Raw genomic sequence first — 18617 nt, forward strand, 5'->3', positions numbered from 1 at the left:
AATCAGGGTCATCAGGTGCTATTGATAAGTACAGCTGTGTGTCATCAGCATAGCTGTGGTAGCTCACGTTGTGCCCTGAGATAATCTGACCTAACGGAAGCATGTAGATTGAGAATAACAGCGGACCCAGGATAGAGCCTTGTGGAACACCATATTGGATATCATGTGTCTTCGAGTTGTAATTCCCACAACTAACAAAATATTTTCTCCCTGTCAGGTAGGATTCAAACCAATTTAAGACACTGCCAGAGAGGCCCACCCATTGACTAAGGCGATTTCTAAGAATGTTGTGATCAATGGTGTCAAATGCAGCACTCAGATCTAAGAGGATGAGAACAGATAAATGGCCTCTGTCTGCATTTACCCGCAAGTCATTTATTACTTTAACGAGTGCAGTTTCTGTGCTGTGATTTGTTCTAAAACCTGACTGAAATATAACAACAAGAACAAAATTGACTAGGACAATATACAATTTATGACATCATACATCAGTAAATGCCAATAATGTGAATGAAAAACAAAAACATGAAACCATTATGATATATATGTAGAATTACACTCTTATTTCTTGCATTAGTTATTTAAAACTAAAAATAAAATTGTTGGTTGTAAGATTTTGGAGATCTGGTGATACAGCAGAGAGTTAAAGGTTGTTACTGACCAGAGTGACTGCTTTTGGCAAAAAGCTATTCATATCAGGTCACATGGCTTTATTTCCATACCATCCATAAACAGTATTGCAGAATATATTGGCATGAAATAATGCTCCCCAGGACCTTGGTGCAACATACATAAACACAGGACCAGCACATGACAGGTAAAGAACTATACTATAAATAAAATAAAAAATAATACCAACAACTAATATTATAAACAACAAGTGTAACAAAAGGATTGCATATAAACAAGCTACTAGGAACAGATCTGAGGGCAGGGGGCAGCACAGAGTTCAGGCTTTGGACAGCAAAGAGGTAGAAGCTGTTGCAGAACTGGTATGAAAACTACAGTGCCTTCTGCCAGATGGAAGTGGGACAAAAAAAAGAGACCATGGTGGGGTTGGAGCACTACTTCACAATGCTATAGGCTTGGCAGAGGTAACCCGTTATAAAGATGTCTTTAATGGAGGGCAGAGAGGTCCCAATGTGTCAAAGGTCTTCATCATTATCTAAAGAGAAAAAAAAAAAAAACGTTAGTTCCCAAAGTGCAGTTTCCAAACCAGACAGTGATACAGCTGGTCAGAATGCTCTTAATGGTGCCCCTGTAGAGTGTGGCAAGAATGGAGGGAGGGTGGCTTGCGTTCAGTGGAGACACTGCACTTTATTGGCCATTGAGGTGGGGTTAATTGACCAAGTAAGGTCAGCTGCAAGATGGATACAAGGGAACTTAGTGCTCTTGACCAATTCCACTCCAGATCCCTCAATGAGCAGTTGACAGCATGGGCCTTCCTGAAGTCAATAATAAACTATTTTTTTCTTGTCCACATCAAGAAACACCTGCACTAAGCCACCAATCATTGTGCCTCCATTCTATAAGCTGACATCCCCATTGCTGTTGTGACCCACCACCATAATGTCATCCACAAACGTAATATTGGTTGAAGAGCTATACACAATCATACAATTATGAGTTAGCAGAAGCAGAGTGAACAAAAGTGGGCTGAGTAGACAGCCATTGAAATCTTTGTAAAGATATGTCAGCTGGTTTGCACACTTCTTTGAGCAATCGGCTAGATATGTTGTCATTTCCTGCAGCCATATATTGATTTATATTTTAAGTTCTTCTCACATTAGCAGTGGAGAAACAAAGTATCTGTTCCTATTGAGAAGCAATGAACTTCCTCACAGGTATGTCATTCAGGGCATCAACCAATACAAAGAAGTTATTTAGAACATCTGAAAGGGAGCATAACCAATGCAAACAGGTGGAATGATCTTATAGTCCGGGAATGCTTGGAATCCCTGCCACCTGCACCATGGTGCCCTAAAAATGACTGGATTTTCTTGTCATACCATGCTTAGCTCTTTTGACGCCCTAAGATAGGTTTGCCCTTGCTGTTCTGAGGGCTACCTTGTCACCTGACCTAAAGGCAGCATGTACCTACCTCCAATGTCACCCATGGTTTGATTGCACATATTCAGATTGCCTTTGAAACAGGTCACATCATTTATAGAGGTTAGGAGCACGCGCTGAAGCTCTTTTTAAATTAGCTCATTACTGATGATGCATACTCCTCTAGCTTCATCAGATGGCCATAATTGGCAGCTGTTTTAATCATGGCACTGTGTGTGATCAAAACAGCCCTGTTAGGCTGAAACAACAACAACAACAACATTTATTTATATAGCACATTTTCATACAAACAGTAGCTCAAAGTGCTTTACATAATAAAGAATAGAAAAATAAAAGACACAATAAGAAAAGAAAATAAGTCAACATTAATTAACATAGAATAAGAGTAAGGTCCAAATGCCAGGGTGGACAGAAAAAACAAAAAAAAAAAACTCCAGACAGCTGGAGAAAAAAATAAAATCTGTAGGGATTCCAGACCATTAGACTGCCCAGTCCCCTCTGGGCAAAACATCTCCCTTTGGCCACACCATGATTTGCCAAGTGGTTTTTGAGTGACCAGTAACCTTTTTGTGATAATAGTATATGAAATAGATTTTTATCATGCTGAATGAGGTCTTTGATCATATTGCCTAACAAAAGATGTATACACATCCTGAATACAGTCCAATTTCAGTCCTAGAATTTTTATGCTGTCCAAATAGAATGAGTAGATGCTTTTGGTGACTGTACAATAAAAAAGGATGATCATTCATTGGATAGGTTCAGCTTATCAAGGCAGGGAAAACATGTGCTCTTCAGCTTTTGATATGAAGTGAGCTGCAGCCTGTGGTGATGACAATAAATTTACATGATAGTGTTACCATCAAAAATATAACACTATTTATAGCCAAGGGATTGCATCATAAATCCACTAACATTTTCACTATGTTTGGAGTTGTCAAGTCCAGATTGTTGATGGAACACCGACTAGCTAATTGATCACCTATCCATTCAATGTGTTATCCCATCTCTATCTGTGATTAGGCCAATCAGAGCAGTGTTGTTATTAAAAACATAATTTGTTCTCCAGACGGGTCACTGGTTGGACGATTATCAGATAAAAAGGAGAAAAAGAAGAGAAGACATAATACACCCCGTGGGATTATCACTGATGTCTGCTCAGCTTCATTGTCTACTATGTGTTACTCAGAAAGAAAAAAAAAAAAACAGACCAAGAGACACTTGGCATAACCCAATTCCATATTAATGATTTTGCTCTGGAGAAGCTCTGGTAAAAGTGGGTTAAATGCTCAACCAAAACCTCCAAATAAAATCTAACAAACAACAATCCCAAATAACTTTAGGGCAAATTGACTTTACTGTCTGAGATATTTAAAACCTAATTTACAGACTTGCACACAACATTGCTTGGAGTCATTTTCCCACCAGGCACTGTGTGTTATTTAAAAAAAAAAAAATCAGAAAATGGGGAATTAAAATTTTAACTTTTTAATATTTGGTCCCAGATAAAATATCCATTGCAATGCAATGCCTAAGACTGAAAAATTTTAATAGCTTGTAGTGGACACCAGACCTTAGACATTTTATTTTGTGACAAGTCCAACAGTTCCCATGAACATTGTATTGAGCTTTCCAAATTAGGCAGAGGAAGTTGAAAACAGATGTTTGGCCAAAACATTTCTCTGTGTCATGGCTTTAGAGAAAACATTCAAAATAAGCACAGGATGTTCTCTCTTTGAGATTCTAACACAGTTTTTTGATGATGAAATTGACGTAGTGGTGGATGTCTCAGAAACTGGAGACAAAATTGAGTTATATCTTGATTATACACTATATCTGTAATGACAATGATTCACTTTGAAGATGAAACACCTACCACCAATACATACAGCTCTCATGCCCAAAAAGAGAACATGTTTTGGTTGATCACTTCTCATACTTGTCAAGGTAGACTTAGCACTGCAATAATAATCAGACTGGTCCAGGTCCCAAGCAGAAACACCGTCTCCAACATCCAAGATGTTTTTTCATATCATAATTAATATAGAAGATTTCCCTTGAGATGACCAACTTAGAGGGGAAACAAGTGTAAAATCTATGGACTGAGCTTGATCAGACCACCTTACAAACCAGTGTTGGCAATCTGGATATATACACCAAATGGCAAAGGATCAGCCAACCTACTCAACTGGCAGGGCCATATTTCCAACTACATTAGAAACATTCCTAGTGTTTACCGGAACCACATACTTTGATAACAGACAAAACAAAGTATGGTTGACAAGAACATAACAGATTGAAAGAGATGTGTAGGATGAATGGGCTAAATGGTTTCTTTATAATCTTCAACCCTGTACAACTATCAATGAATGATTGATTCTATTCCATAGATACTGGCCTTTCAGATAGTACATGTCAAACACATCATACCCCTGTATACACTATACCAGTTGTTACTGTATTCAATAATTTTTCTTGTTGGAGTGCAATATTCTGGTATAAACAAAAAGATATAACTGTGTCCGTATAGATATCTAAATCATCAGTTTTCTCTGAAAATATCACAGATTGTTGACTCCTCGTTTTGAACTCTTTCCACAACCTCATAAATCACTTACTGTATTGCATGTATGTGGTCCAAGATGTTCATGGTGTCCAATAGAACAGCAAGGTAAACATTTGCTATAGCAGAGGTCGAAGGTTTATTGCTTTTCAGTAGAACATCTGACCAGTAGCTTGTACATGGATAGTTCAGATTTGAATGTGGAGGGATTCAAGTCATCTATAGTAATAGCTGTACAGCCGGGGTATTCATAGTCAGCATATCAAACCTGAAAAGTTTACATTACAATAGTAGAACATTCATTGCAAACAGAACAATAAATTCAGACACATGAACAGTTTGTAACAAACAAATTCTTGATTAGGTAAGCAGAATCTGTCACTGAAACACGATACATTAGTAATATAGAAGCATGCTCTACCCCTTTACTTTTATTGCAAAGCTCATAACATTGAGCAGGTCTAAAAAGACTAAATGTTATTCTGAACGAATGACAGACTCATCACAGTTTAAATCATTCAACCAAGTGTCAGGAGAAGTGCCTACAGGAGATCACCACATGGCCAGGCCTACAACAGGGTCCTTTCGGGCACAGCCTAAAAATGTAACACAAAACTACCCTAATGTGGGCAAACCACCTGCTGGAGGAACAGGGGCAAGGTGCAATGTAACTTGGGCGGTGATCAAAGGCCTTGGTGGACTGGAACCCAGATGCATAAACTGACTCTTGGAAGAAGGAATGCCACATCTCTTTTGGTGGGGAGGAGCTGGAGTTGATGGGTGAGTTGGAGAGATGCAACTAGATATAGTTGGTCTCATGGCCACCCACTTACTTGGCTCTGGAACCATACCCTTCAAAGGATACTGGATTGTAATGGATTGGAATGAGGGGACTGCCTCTGTGTGGCTGAAAGGTCACAGAGGGGAGACCCTGACTGTCATATGTCCCAAATGTTAGTACATAACCAGGCCTTCTTGGAGTCACTGGAGGGAATCCTGGATATTGTCCCAACTAGGGACTCCGTAATTCTGCTAGGAGACTTCAATGTCCACCTGGGCAATGATCGGGACATCTGGAGATGGATGATTGGGAGGATTGGCCTCCCTGATCTAAATCAGAGTGTTGTTTTGTTATTGGGCTTCTGTGCTAGGTGTGGTTTGTCCATAACGAAAACCATGTTGGAACATAAGATGACTCATAAGTGTACCTGGTACCAGAGCACTTTAGGAGAAAGATCTGTGATCAATTTCATAATCGTATATTCAGATTTGTGGCGGTATGTTCTAGGTCCTCAAAGGAAGAGATGGGCAAAGCATTCAACTGATCATCATCTGGTGGCAAGTTGGGTCAGATGGTGGGGCAGGCACCTGGACAGACCTGGAAAGCCCAAGCGAGTAGTGAGGGTTTACTGGGAACAGGGGGGGACCCTTATCCAAAAGATTTTCAACTCCAACCTCCGAAAGAGCTTTTCAAACATCTCAGAGGAGGTTGAGGACATAAAGTCCTAATGAGCAGTGTTCAAAGCCTCCAATATGGAAGCAGCTTTAAAGAGCTGTGACCTGATGATGCCATTGGTTCTGCTAAAATTAGCAACCCAAGGACCCAATGGTGAACACCTGATGCCATCAGGCTGAAAAAGGAGGCCTTCTGTGGATGGTTAGCATAGCAAACTCCCCAGGCAACAGAGAGGTGCAGACAATCCAAAAGGGCTGTGGCCTCGATGGTCAGGGAACCAAAACCCTGGGTGTGGGAGGAGTTCAGAGAGACCATGTGTTTTATCTTGGTAGAGTAATATATTTTGCTCTACTTTCCCCTATTGTATTATTAACTAGCAAAATACCCGCGCTTCGCAGCGGAGAAGTAGTGTGTTAAAGAAGCAATGAAAAAGAAAAGGAAACATTTTGAAAATAACGTAACATGATTGTCAATGTAATTGTTTTGTCACTGTTGTGAGTGATGAGTGTTGCTGTCATATATATATATATATATATATATATATATATATACACATATATATATATATATATATATATATATATACATATATACACACACACACACAAACATATATATATATATATATATATATATATATATATATATATATATATATATATATATATATATATATATATATATATATATATATATATATATATATATATATATATATATATATATATATACACACACATATATAAACATATACATACATATCTACATATATACACACACAGCTATTTCAGATCAGTGCAATACGCTGCTTGTTAAAACGGATAACTCCGCTCTTACGCAAGTCTGCGTGGATATTATGAACTATCGATTTGTTCAAGTTCTATTTAAATTTTAAATAGAAGGAATTTTTATTTAGTCGACAGAAATATCTTTGGTAGGAATGGTAAAACAGACAGGAATATTATTCCTGAATAAATCAACTCAAACCTTAAACAACTTATAATATTTTGCTCTCCATAAAAATATATCCTGTCTAAATTATACAAGTTAGAAATAAAGTAAACATTAAAAGAACAAACATTCAAATTTCTTTACTCTTATGTAATTTTATATTTTATAAAAATAAACTTAGATTTTAAATATCCCAAAAGATTTTGCTCTCCATAAAAATATATCCTGTCAAAATTATACAAATTCAAATATGAACATGCTGCATAACAAAACCTGGAAATATAAATAAAATGTGTTCCTTTCAGCAATAACAAATCAAATCATTCAGTTGTCTTTGCTCATATGTCATTTTAGAGCTGGACGCCTGGCATCTTTTTTTGGCCACAGGTTCGTTTCTGTTTGGTGTGAGGTTCTGTGTTGTGGAGATTCTCAGGATGGATTGCAGGTGCTCATCAGTGAGGCGACTCCTGTGTGCTGTTTTGTTAGTCTTTATCACTGAGAAGAGCTTCTCACACAGATATGTGCTACCAAACATGCACAAGGTTCGAGCCGCATGTAGACGGACTTTTTGTTCTTCAAAGTCACCAAAGCGCCGTGCAAACTCAGTGCGCTCAGTTTATCAGCAAAGTGCGATTTGGGAACACCGTAGTGACGACTTGGTTTAACATTACTTGGTAACAGGGAAAGTGGGGCAAGTGGTTGTGTCTCCCATAAAAGCAGCCTCAATTGAAATCACTTTGTGATTGTGCACGGGTAAAACGTCCGCTGAAGTGTCAGATTCTTATTTAATTCTTCTGCTTTCTGTATCTTCTGCATTGCATTCAGGTCTTTCAGGTTACCCTGATGTTTTGTTTTATAGTGCCGTCTTAGATTAAATTCTGTAATTACAGCCACAATAGCTCCACAAATGAGACACACGGGTTCAGTAAACATATACTCAGCCTCCCATCGGTTTTTAAAGGCTCTATTTTCAGAATCAACTTTTCTCTTCAGCATCGTGTGAGCTAGCGTTGCATTATGGGATCTGTAGTTTATTGTGTTACCAGCGCTTCATATACCCGGCTTTAATAACAATAATACAGTATATAAAATGATCTCGGGCGGATATAATTACATGCCGGGCGGATGTGGCCCGCGCCCTTGAGTTTGACACATATGGACTAAATAGAACTTGAAAAGATATATTTTTCAAATGTGATCGCGCAATTCAGATAGAGTTGACGCAAGACTACAGCCTGCATGCCTCAATTAGTCATCCTCCCTCACCCTTACTTTTTACCGCTCATCTAATGAATACACTGAGTATGGCTTTACCAAAACAATCATTGATGGCGAATAAAGTATCCATTATTCGAGTATGTAGATCGGGTTATATATATATACATATATATATACCCGCGTATCGCAGCGGAGAAGTAGTGTGTTAAAAAAGCTAGAAAAAAAAAAGGGAACATTTTAAAAATAACGTAACATGACTGTCAATATACAGTATTTGTTTTGTGAGTGTTACGGTCATCAAGGATTTGATTATCATTATTTCTTTCAATCAGGTTCGTATTTGTAGGATGTGTTGTGTTCAAGTTACATTCCGTGTTTGTCAATCGTTGTAAAGATGACAGGTTTCATTCATCGATTCGTTTCTTACTGCATCAATAAACAGCTCGTCTTCTTCTTTATCTGAGACCTGACACCCTGCATGCACGTTTTTTTACACTGTCTTCCTTTAGCGGGACATTGACTTTTTCCAACGTGTGCTTTGTTTCCGCAGTATTTATGAATATGCTTGTATGTATGAGACGCTTCATATTTTTTGCTGCCTTTTCAATTGTGTAATTCGGTTTTTGTTCAGCTCTTTGGAACTGTTGCCTTTTATCTGTGCACTGCGTCAGTTCACGTGAGCCGCTCGGTGTACATGCATCGAAGGTTCCCAGCTGTGCTGGTGCCATCTCCTGCTATGTCCATGGCTGTATTTAATGTTACCTTAGTCCTGGCACTTAAAACTTTCTCTCGCAGTTTCGCTGAGTTTGTGTCAAACACCACCCTGACCATCTCATCTTCCTCTCCATAAGCACAGTCCTTCACCCGTGAATATTTACCCGTGGCAGTTTGCTATTGGATTGCCGCTGACGGACGGCCTTATATGGGCAGGCACTAAATTACAAACGCCAGCGGCAGCCTGTCTATGAACTTAATTTAAAGTGTAGGTTTACATCGTGCTTTGTTTCCGAAGTAGCAGAACTCATGAATATGGTTGTATATGTCACTCGCTCGCTTCTTATTGTTTCGCTGCCTTCTCAATTATATAATGCATGTTTTCTTCAGCGCTTTTTTGAGGTCTTCCTGGTTTTCTATGTACTGCGTGATTACGTGGGAGGCGTGATGATGTCACATGAAACTCCGCCCCCACGGCGTTCAAGCTCATCTCCATTACAGTAAATGGAGAAAAACTGCTTCCAGTTATGACCATTACGCGTAGAATTTCGATATAAAACCTGCCCAACTTTTGTAAGGAAGCTGTAAGGAATGAACCTGCCAAATTTCAGCCTTCCACCCACACGGGAAGTTGGAGAATTAGTGATGAGTCAGTGAGTGAGTGAGTGAGTCAGTGAGTGAGTGAGTGAGTGAGGGCTTTGCCTTTTATTAGTATACATATATAGCCTTAGAATGCCTAATCTCACAGACTTACCACTGTTTATATGTTATTATTGTATATACCTTATCCTCACCTTCCCTTCTATATATATATATATATATATATAACCTCAGGCAATTACATGTAGTAAAAAGACAAGCAGGAATTAAGTTACACATAAAATAATGTATTATTGATAATATTCATAAATAATAAAATGCAAAGTACATTTGAATATTGGAAACCATACAACCTGATTAAATGGTAATGTGTAATTCAGGTGGCACACAGACTTGTAGTTGCTTAAAATGTCTCTAGTTAAGGCATCATTGGTGCTCAGCTTTCTTCAGAACAGGCCACATGTCTGTTCAATATGTCTACTGAGCTGTGCTCTTCATTGTGTTGTCTTCAGTTTATGGTGTGATGGTCTTCATCAGTTGTTAGCAAGAGAAAGATACTTCTACATCATCACAGGTTAGCAAGAGATGCTTCTTTCAGATGTTAGTAAGAGAAAGAATGTGGTTGAGCAAGCAAATTTATGAGTTTTCTGCTCAACCCCTACAGCCAATAGGACATCATGGTACTTAAAGGCCTCTGAGACAAGCCAATTCCAAACAGCCATATCTCAGACCAATGGGGGAAATAGTACATCTTAACACCTGCCACCCAAACCATATGTTAAACATCCAGGCTTCCTTGCAGGGGGTTGAAAGACTTTAGCAGAGAAATACTCATCAAACTGGTTTAAGACACATCCCCCAAATCCTGTCGTAAAATTACAAAGAAACTTAGTCATAAATGGGGGCAAACATGAATGCCTCTCAAAGTAACACTAAATTACATTGCTTTGCCTAAATTACAAATAAAGACATACAAAACATTTATCAAGTTATATGCAAAATCTCACATCACAACACCAAGGAAAGTGACTGGTGATTTCAGAAATCTAAGGTTTTATTAAAAATACAAAGCAGTATAATCAGTTTGATTCAGATGTATTATTATTTCTACAAAGAAATTCATATGTGCCCTCTTCACACTGCAACCATCTACCACTTAGTGTGAATCATGGTTCTGTAGCTTATGTAAAATAACACAGAATGTTACAGGTAGGTGCTATTAAGAATAAATAATCATAGGACTGGAGTGCAAATCCGTCTGTTGTTACAAGCCACGAAAGAATATAACAGCTGTAGAAACAGAATCGTAGAGGTAGAGTCAAGATAATAAGCAGCAGTACATCTTTGGGAAGGGGAGTTGTCATAATTCCACCCATGGCTCCTGCTGTGAGCAAATAAGTGAGCAAGAAATACACTTGCCTCAAGAAAATACTGTAGTACCAAGAATCTGTGAATTAAATTTTTTTCAGTTTACTTTTGTTGTCACAAGCATGCCTTGGAAATGTGGAAGACACATTTTCTTAAACTGAAACATTTGCTACTTCTAAGTGGATGTATTCTGTAAGGCTTTTTTCACAATGGGACTATGGTATCCATTAGGCTCCATTATAAAACAAAAAAGATGACTAAGAGAGAGATATGTTCTTTATTTAAAAAATGTATAAAATATGCTTCACCTTACAATACAATTTTATGTGGCAAATTATATGTTATGATTATAAAGAAACACCTTCGATTTGAAAAATACCAAACATCCTTTACCACTGGGCAATTAAGTGAATAAGAATAACTAAAAATTAAACTTAATAATTAAGTTTTCCAAATGAACAGATAGTTAAATGAAGTTTAGAAATTTATTGGAAAATTACTTTATTTTCATTAAAGTTAAAATGACTAGGACAGAAGGCATAACTAGTACTAGTATAAGCCTACAATAATAAATTTTAAAGCAATTTTTTAGATTGCCACTTTTGCCAAAAAAAAAAGAAATCTAAATCTATGGCACCAATATCGTGGTGAAATTTTACACGGCCCTTCATATATTTTACTTCTCAAATTAGACATTCCTCTAAACAGTATTTGAGACTTGTTTCTGTTGAAAGCAGGTCAGCCATGCATTTCTTTAAATTCTTTCAGTGAATAGTTTGGTTAAGTTGTTTTATGTTTCCATTGTCTATGCTCCAGTCTCAAATATGATACGATATTAAATAAAAATCGCTTAGGATATAAAATTATCTTAGTATAGATGATGTCAGCATATCAAAATGATAGGTACAGTACCTTAAACATTAACCATTTTATTTCTGCCATACAAGGAGAACAAAGAAAAAACATAATTAAAAAATGTGGATGTCTCTTTGCTACTAAAGTTCATTGTTTCCTTAGATATGCATCTTTCCACACAACAAAGCTTTGCTGTGGTAAATATGAAAAAATGCCACAGAGTGCCACTTATTTTTGTGGCAGGAAAGCAGTGTGATAAGAGGTGTGTGTCTATTTATAAAATACAGCAGTCAAAAATGGTGTGTTCATAGCTCATTATTAGGCCAAAAAAAAAAAAAAACTACTTCTCTAAAGTGACATTTACAGGGTTCAGGAGAGCCAGAATGTACTTCTTTGGCAATAGTCTAAAGTCTAAAGAACACCTGGAATGGCTTCTAGCCCACTGTAAGGTACATCTAAACACAGACTAAATTGGAGGATCCAAATTAAAGTAAAATGAGCATGTTTGAGATGTAGGAGAAAATAAATGATCTGCTATTTGGTCACGTGATGTTTTTTTTGCTTCCATATTAGAAGACAACTTTTTCACACTTACACCAAAACACCGGAAAAACTCACTTCAAATTTAACATTCTGACTGATATTTTCAAATATCAGTTAAACTTGAGGTATGAGCAAACAGAAGAGCAAAAAGTGTTTAATTTTCTCAGAATATACAAGATGTAAAATAGAAAGGAACAGAACTACTGAAGTTTCCAATGGTGCATTACCCTTACACAGTGGACTCAAAAAGTAATCAGATCCCTTCACTTTCTGCACATTTGTTTGTATTGTACAGTAGATTTAATTTTAAATGCATAAATCTGCCATCTTTGCCGATCAATCAACACTTAACCTCTAAAGTTTTCAGAAAGATATATGAATGAGAGAGATCAGTTTTTGACATTTAATACATTTGTATAAGTATTTAGCCCCTTTGTAGACCTTCATGATATAAATGGTGGGGAGGAACAGATTTGGGTAAAGATATACTCTAAAACCATTTCTAAACCTTTGTGTTTTCCTAGGAACACAGTTGCCTCAATAATTGTGAAGTGTGAGAAGTTTGGAACCACCAGAACCATTCTAGAGTTGGCCACCCAGCCAAACTAAGGAGCCGGACAAGAACGCATTGGTCAGGAAAGTGACAAAGAACATAATGGTCACATAACTCTAACAAAGCTTCAGAAATCATCTACTGAGAAGAGAGGACCTTTTGAAAGAACAACCATCTCAGCAGAACTCCATCAATCTGGCATTCATGGTAGAGTGGCTAGACAGAATCCATTCTTGAGTAAAAGGCATGAGACAGCCTGCTTGGACTTTACCAAAGAGCATTTAAAGGACTGTGCTATGATCAGACAAGGACTGAACTCTTTGGGCTGAATCCCAAGCATTATGTCTGGTGAAAACCAGGCACTTCACCTGGCTAATACTGTCCCTACGTTGAAAAATGCAGGTGCCAGCATAATGCTCTCAAGACACTGCGGCTCAGTGGCAGAAATCTGCCAGGAATAAACTCCTCAAATCTAGATGTGCAAACGTTTGAGATTTACCAAGGAAATCATGAAGCCTTAATAGCTGCCAAAGGGGCTTATGCAAAGCAATGAATTATGGTTCTCAATACTTAGAGATTTAAGTTTTTGATTTCTAAAAAATTTGCAAACCTTTTTGAAAACATTTTTTCACTTTGTCATTATTTGCAGATTGATGTAAATTTATCAATTTAAAATTAAATCTAAAAATGCAATAAAGTGTGAGGAAGGTGAAGGGGTTGGAATACTTTCCGAGTCCATTGTATAAAGGAGTTGTGCTATATTGTAGTGACCTATTATGGGGCCATTAAAAAAACAGTACAAACATCCGAAATGTAAGATGGCATGTAACATTTTTGCTCCCTTTATACTTTCTTTAATGTACCCCCTTAATTTGAGAAAGATGGCCTATGTACATTTCCTAAGATGCTGGCACAGGCAACGAGCACTCTACAAATCTTTCTGACGAGACTAATTATGCTTACTGTAAAGACAAACGCTTTGAATTTAATTAACTAAGTCTGTTTGAAAGTGCAGCAGATCATTGTGCTTTATTATAAAATGAACCAAGATATTCTACCTTGCCACATCAAACTTTGGTTCTACAGTACATACCCTTTCAGCTTTGAAGCTTTACAGTAGCTTTGCTGTATTTTGAGTGAATCACATCAGCATGCAACACATGGTCTTTCTAGCTTCAAAATAGCAAAGAGTAATGCGAATTTAGGATGGTATCTGCATTGCTGAAATGTTAAAAATCATTAAAGGAGGGAGGGAAGGCAATAAATGGTTTAAATCTATTTTTTTTTGTTTCCTGTTGAGGAATGACATAGCATATGAAGAGTGGAACAGAGCAACTATTGCATCACAAAGGTGGAAAAGTGTGAGGAAAAACCCAAAAATTACCATAATGATAAGAGATCCATCCATCCATTATCCAACCCACTATATCCTAATTACAGGGTCACAGGGGTATGCTGGAGCCAATCCCAGCCATAAAAAGGACGCAAGGCAGGAAACAAACCCCGGGCAGGGTGCCAGCCCACCGCAGGGCACTCACACACACATACACCAAGCACAATTTAGAATCACCAATCCACCTAACCTGCATGTCTTTGGACTTTAAAAAAAAAAAAAAAAAATCCAGTTTTTATTCCTCCGCCTTTTTTTTTTACAGGATTATGAGACATTTGTAGGGCTGGGAGAAGAGCCAGCATGAGAATGAATGGAGCGTCCTTGCAACTTCATTGAAGTATTCCAAATGCTTGCACAAAAGCTATAGTGGTGGTACCAATGGTTATCAGTTTGCTATGCTTGAGGGACACTTGCCACAGCATATCAACATGCCCAGGCTGCAGGCATCACAAGTGAAAGAAGGACTGAGAAGACTATTTATTAGTGGTCCTGAAATGCACTGAAACCATGTCTAGTGCTGTTTCATGTCTTGTGCCCAGTGCTGCTAGGATAGGTTCGGCCTTAAACTGAACAAACCAGCAATCTCAAGTTCAAGTACTATGAATTCATGTTTTTAAAACTTAAACCAAAGTTAACAAAATTAATTAAATAAGAAAATTAATAAAAAAAATTCTAAAATTGTAAAAGAAAAAAGAATGAGCACTTTATGCATGAACTATTGCTAACCAAGACACCAAACCAGAAAACACATATCTAAAGTATCATTGAGGTATACAGAGAGATAGTCAGAAATATAATTTGCTCCTATATTTGAAGCAGTGCAGCAATGCTCTAGATATACTACAGAAGACAAAAGATGATCCTATGAACAGGTAACCTGTTTTGTTTAGCAGTATTATGTCATGGTTCTTGTTATATATTATTATGCAAGAACAAGCCGAGTATTCATTTCATTTTACTAGTTACTTTTGTATTTTTGTGTAAATAGTAACACAAGGCTATTCAATATTCTGGAAATGTATCATGTTTATAGCCAGTATTAGTACTCTGTTTTGAAAACTTTAGTTATTTGTACCACATTTGTAATTGATCATCTTCTATTCAATATGGGTGTCCCATCTGACTAGCATCAACTCAAATTCACAATATGAGCTGCAAAATGCTAACCCCTCACCCAATCAAAAACCACAATAGTTGCGCTTTAACATAATTTAACAAGAGAAAGTAAAAACCTTTTCTCAGTAAATCCACTGACCAATATCAGGAAACAAAAACAACTGAAAACACTGTATGACAAAGAGAAAATCTGAAACTTCCTTTTGTGTGTGTGTATTTGAAGTCCAAAGAAATAAACAGTATTTAAAAACTGAAAATAGAAAGTGAATACTTAACTTTCTTTTATGGTATATATCATTGAAGCACAGCTGCAGAATTTATTTTTATCTACTACAAAGAGTGTTTAGAAAGAATCAAACAATGGAATGCAATATGTGCCAAAAATTAAAAGAAAGAACAGTAGAATGATTTTAAAAAAAGGGAAGAAAACCAAAAGGATTTTTTACCTTTTTGTTTTTTAAAAAAAAACACACACTTCATAAAGTCTTATCTTAATTATGTTAGTATATAACTTCCCCACCAACACCCCAAATCACTTTATATATTAATCTGGAGTTTCTAACGTGTTATGGTAACCTACACTTGCCACATGGTGTAATTTAAGTGATTTTTAGGATTAATGTCTTCTAGATGGTGAGGTGGAATATTTTAACAAGCTATCATGGCATTCAGACTAGCAATGCATCTATGGTTCAGCATAGTGCAATGCGCCACATTACAATGATTGTCTTTACATTTGACCTATAGATCTGTGATAAAAAAAAGACACCATCTCTAGACACTTGTTTAACCACACTTTATTATTCAAATAAATTAATTTCATTTCTCCTATACCCTTTTCTCTATGCACCAATATTCCTTTAAAAATTAGGCTGAAATGAATAAGCAGAATGTCCTCCATTTTCATCATATGGACAACCATTTGACAACATTAGAAAAGAGAAAGTCTTTGTACAAAAAAAAAAAGACTTCCAAAACATATCCGAAATCCTTACACTCACAGTAAATATCTATCTAAATTACTTTATATTCTTCAGGAAAGAAAACTCCACACACTTTTTGATTGATTTTACATTACACTATAGTTGTATCTCAAATGAAAAGTGCATTTTTCCTTAAAGTGAAATATTGTCACAGTGTTCTTGCATTGACTGATACTTCAAAAGGATGGTTTGATAAAACAAATACAATTAGGCTGATGCCTTGTCCAGAATTGCTCCTGCCTTGAACCGGATGATTAATGGGAGAGGTTCCAGCTACCCTGTGACTCTACCCTTGGTAAGTAAAAATGGTAAATGGCCTGTATTTGATATAGCGCCTAACTAGAGTTCAAGAATCCCCCTAGGCGCTTTACAACACAACAGTCATTCACCCATTCACACACACATTCATACGCTGGTGATGATAAGCTACTATGTAGCCACAGCTGCCCTGGGGCACACTGACAGAAGTGAGGCTGCCGAACACAGGCGCCACCAATCCTTCCGACCACCACCAGCAGGCAAGGTAGGTTAAGTGTCTTGCCCAAGGACACAACAGCTGCATTCTCATGCCGGGAGCCAGGATCGAACCTGCGACCCTCCGATTGCTGGACCACCCGCTCTACCGACTGAGCTACTGCTGCCCTAGGTAGGTTAAGAAATTGTAGCATATTTGCATCCATTTAGTTTACAAATTTTCAAGTTTGCATTCAAGGCCAACAAATCCAGGAACTTCATTGCTGTTCCCTGCCAAGTGAGACTCATGTAGTCTGGTTTCCTCTCACATCCCAAAATTGAGCTATTGGCATATATTGCATTATATAAAAATTGCACATAGAAATTGAACAAATTAAGGTGTCTATGTACCATCTTAAAATGTAATATCATAAACAACATGTTTCATTCATTTTAGAACAATTAATTTTCCTCAAATTTTCAGGATTCTGCATTAAACATTTGAGCACAACTCATTTTGTAATTTTCCTTATTATACAGTTATTCTAAATATTTGTAGTTACTAGCAACCCTAGTAAAGCAATGGACGCCAAAGGCAAGATTTAAAAAGTGTCAATGCCAAGGACTTTAAAAGGGAATTACTGTAAAAATATTTGATATGTCTGGAACATGTAAAACATGTATCTTCTAAAAAAAAATATTTGAATAGCTATTGCTGTAGCCATATCTAAGCAAAGTAAGGGTTTAGAAAAGCACCACTGTAATCCAAAATTGCTATAAAAAACCTATATATTACAACAGTGATTAAACACAAGAGCACAGTACCAAAAAGTTTGAAAGATATCTGGTGTGATTGGTTTTAAAACACCTGCAAATATATTTGTATAGTGGATTGGTTCAAAATTGAATGTTCTAAGAGGAAGCAGACTAGGACTAAATTTAGAAAGTAACAATGGAGATATATTCAAGTTTTTTGGCAGTACCATATGTTCCACACAAATTCTAGTTCTAAATGAGGCTACTAATGATAAGGATGAAAGATTGCATTCAAGAGCAAGGGGCTAAAACAACAGTGAACCACAGGAATAGGACCTTATTGCCTTATTGAAATTCTTACACCCATATGAAGCACATTGATAAAAGCATATGTTTATATATAGAATTGCACAAAATATCCATCCACAATGAGAAGCTAGCATTAACAGGGAGATTAATTGTTATAAGCCTGACATGAAGTGCACAACACATACTCACCACAACTCTACGCAGGAAATAAGGCATTCTCTCTTTTTTTACTCTTCCCTACCCAGGGTAAAGAGTTAAAAATGGAGAAACAAGTGGCAAACAAACAAGGAGGAAAGAGATTCAAAATACTTACAATTATATGTAGAATACACAAATGGAAAAGGTTAAGCTCCAAAATTTCCATAAATCAAAATAAAAGAATACATAAATTCCAAAAGATTAATCAGTATTTAACAACTAACCCTGTTCCAGGCTTGTTTAATACAGAGGTCGAAAATGGCTGCTTGCATCATGTGACCAAGCCTCATGACAGTGCATATACCCCATGTGATCACACCCCTCTAAAATCATGGAGGGATGGCCATCTTGGATCCTTGAAACAAAGGTCCCCATCAAAACATTGCTAAAATGAGAACATAAAGAAAATAAATTAGAAAAAGAAAGTAAACAGCATGAAACATGCTTACCTGGCTACAAAACTAAACAATAGTTATGCATACGTTACAGAAAGATTCTAATTCTTTGGTTGTAATACA

The 18617-nt window shown here is 36.9% G+C and overlaps 1 long non-coding RNA gene across 1 annotated transcript; it reads right to left on the bottom strand.

Moving 5' to 3' along the window:
* Window positions 1-870: 870 nt before the first annotated feature.
* Window positions 871-18293, bottom strand: LOC120524378. Its single transcript, XR_005632795.1, has 3 exons — window positions 18215-18293; window positions 4689-4901; window positions 871-1165 (listed from the first exon to the last, which is right to left on the bottom strand). It is a non-coding gene; the product is annotated as an uncharacterized LOC120524378 (long non-coding RNA).
* Between the last annotated feature and the right edge of the window lie 324 nt (window positions 18294-18617).

Source organism: Polypterus senegalus, chromosome 2 (assembly GCF_016835505.1).
Source record: "Polypterus senegalus isolate Bchr_013 chromosome 2, ASM1683550v1, whole genome shotgun sequence".
NCBI lineage: Eukaryota > Metazoa > Chordata > Cladistia > Polypteriformes > Polypteridae > Polypterus > Polypterus senegalus.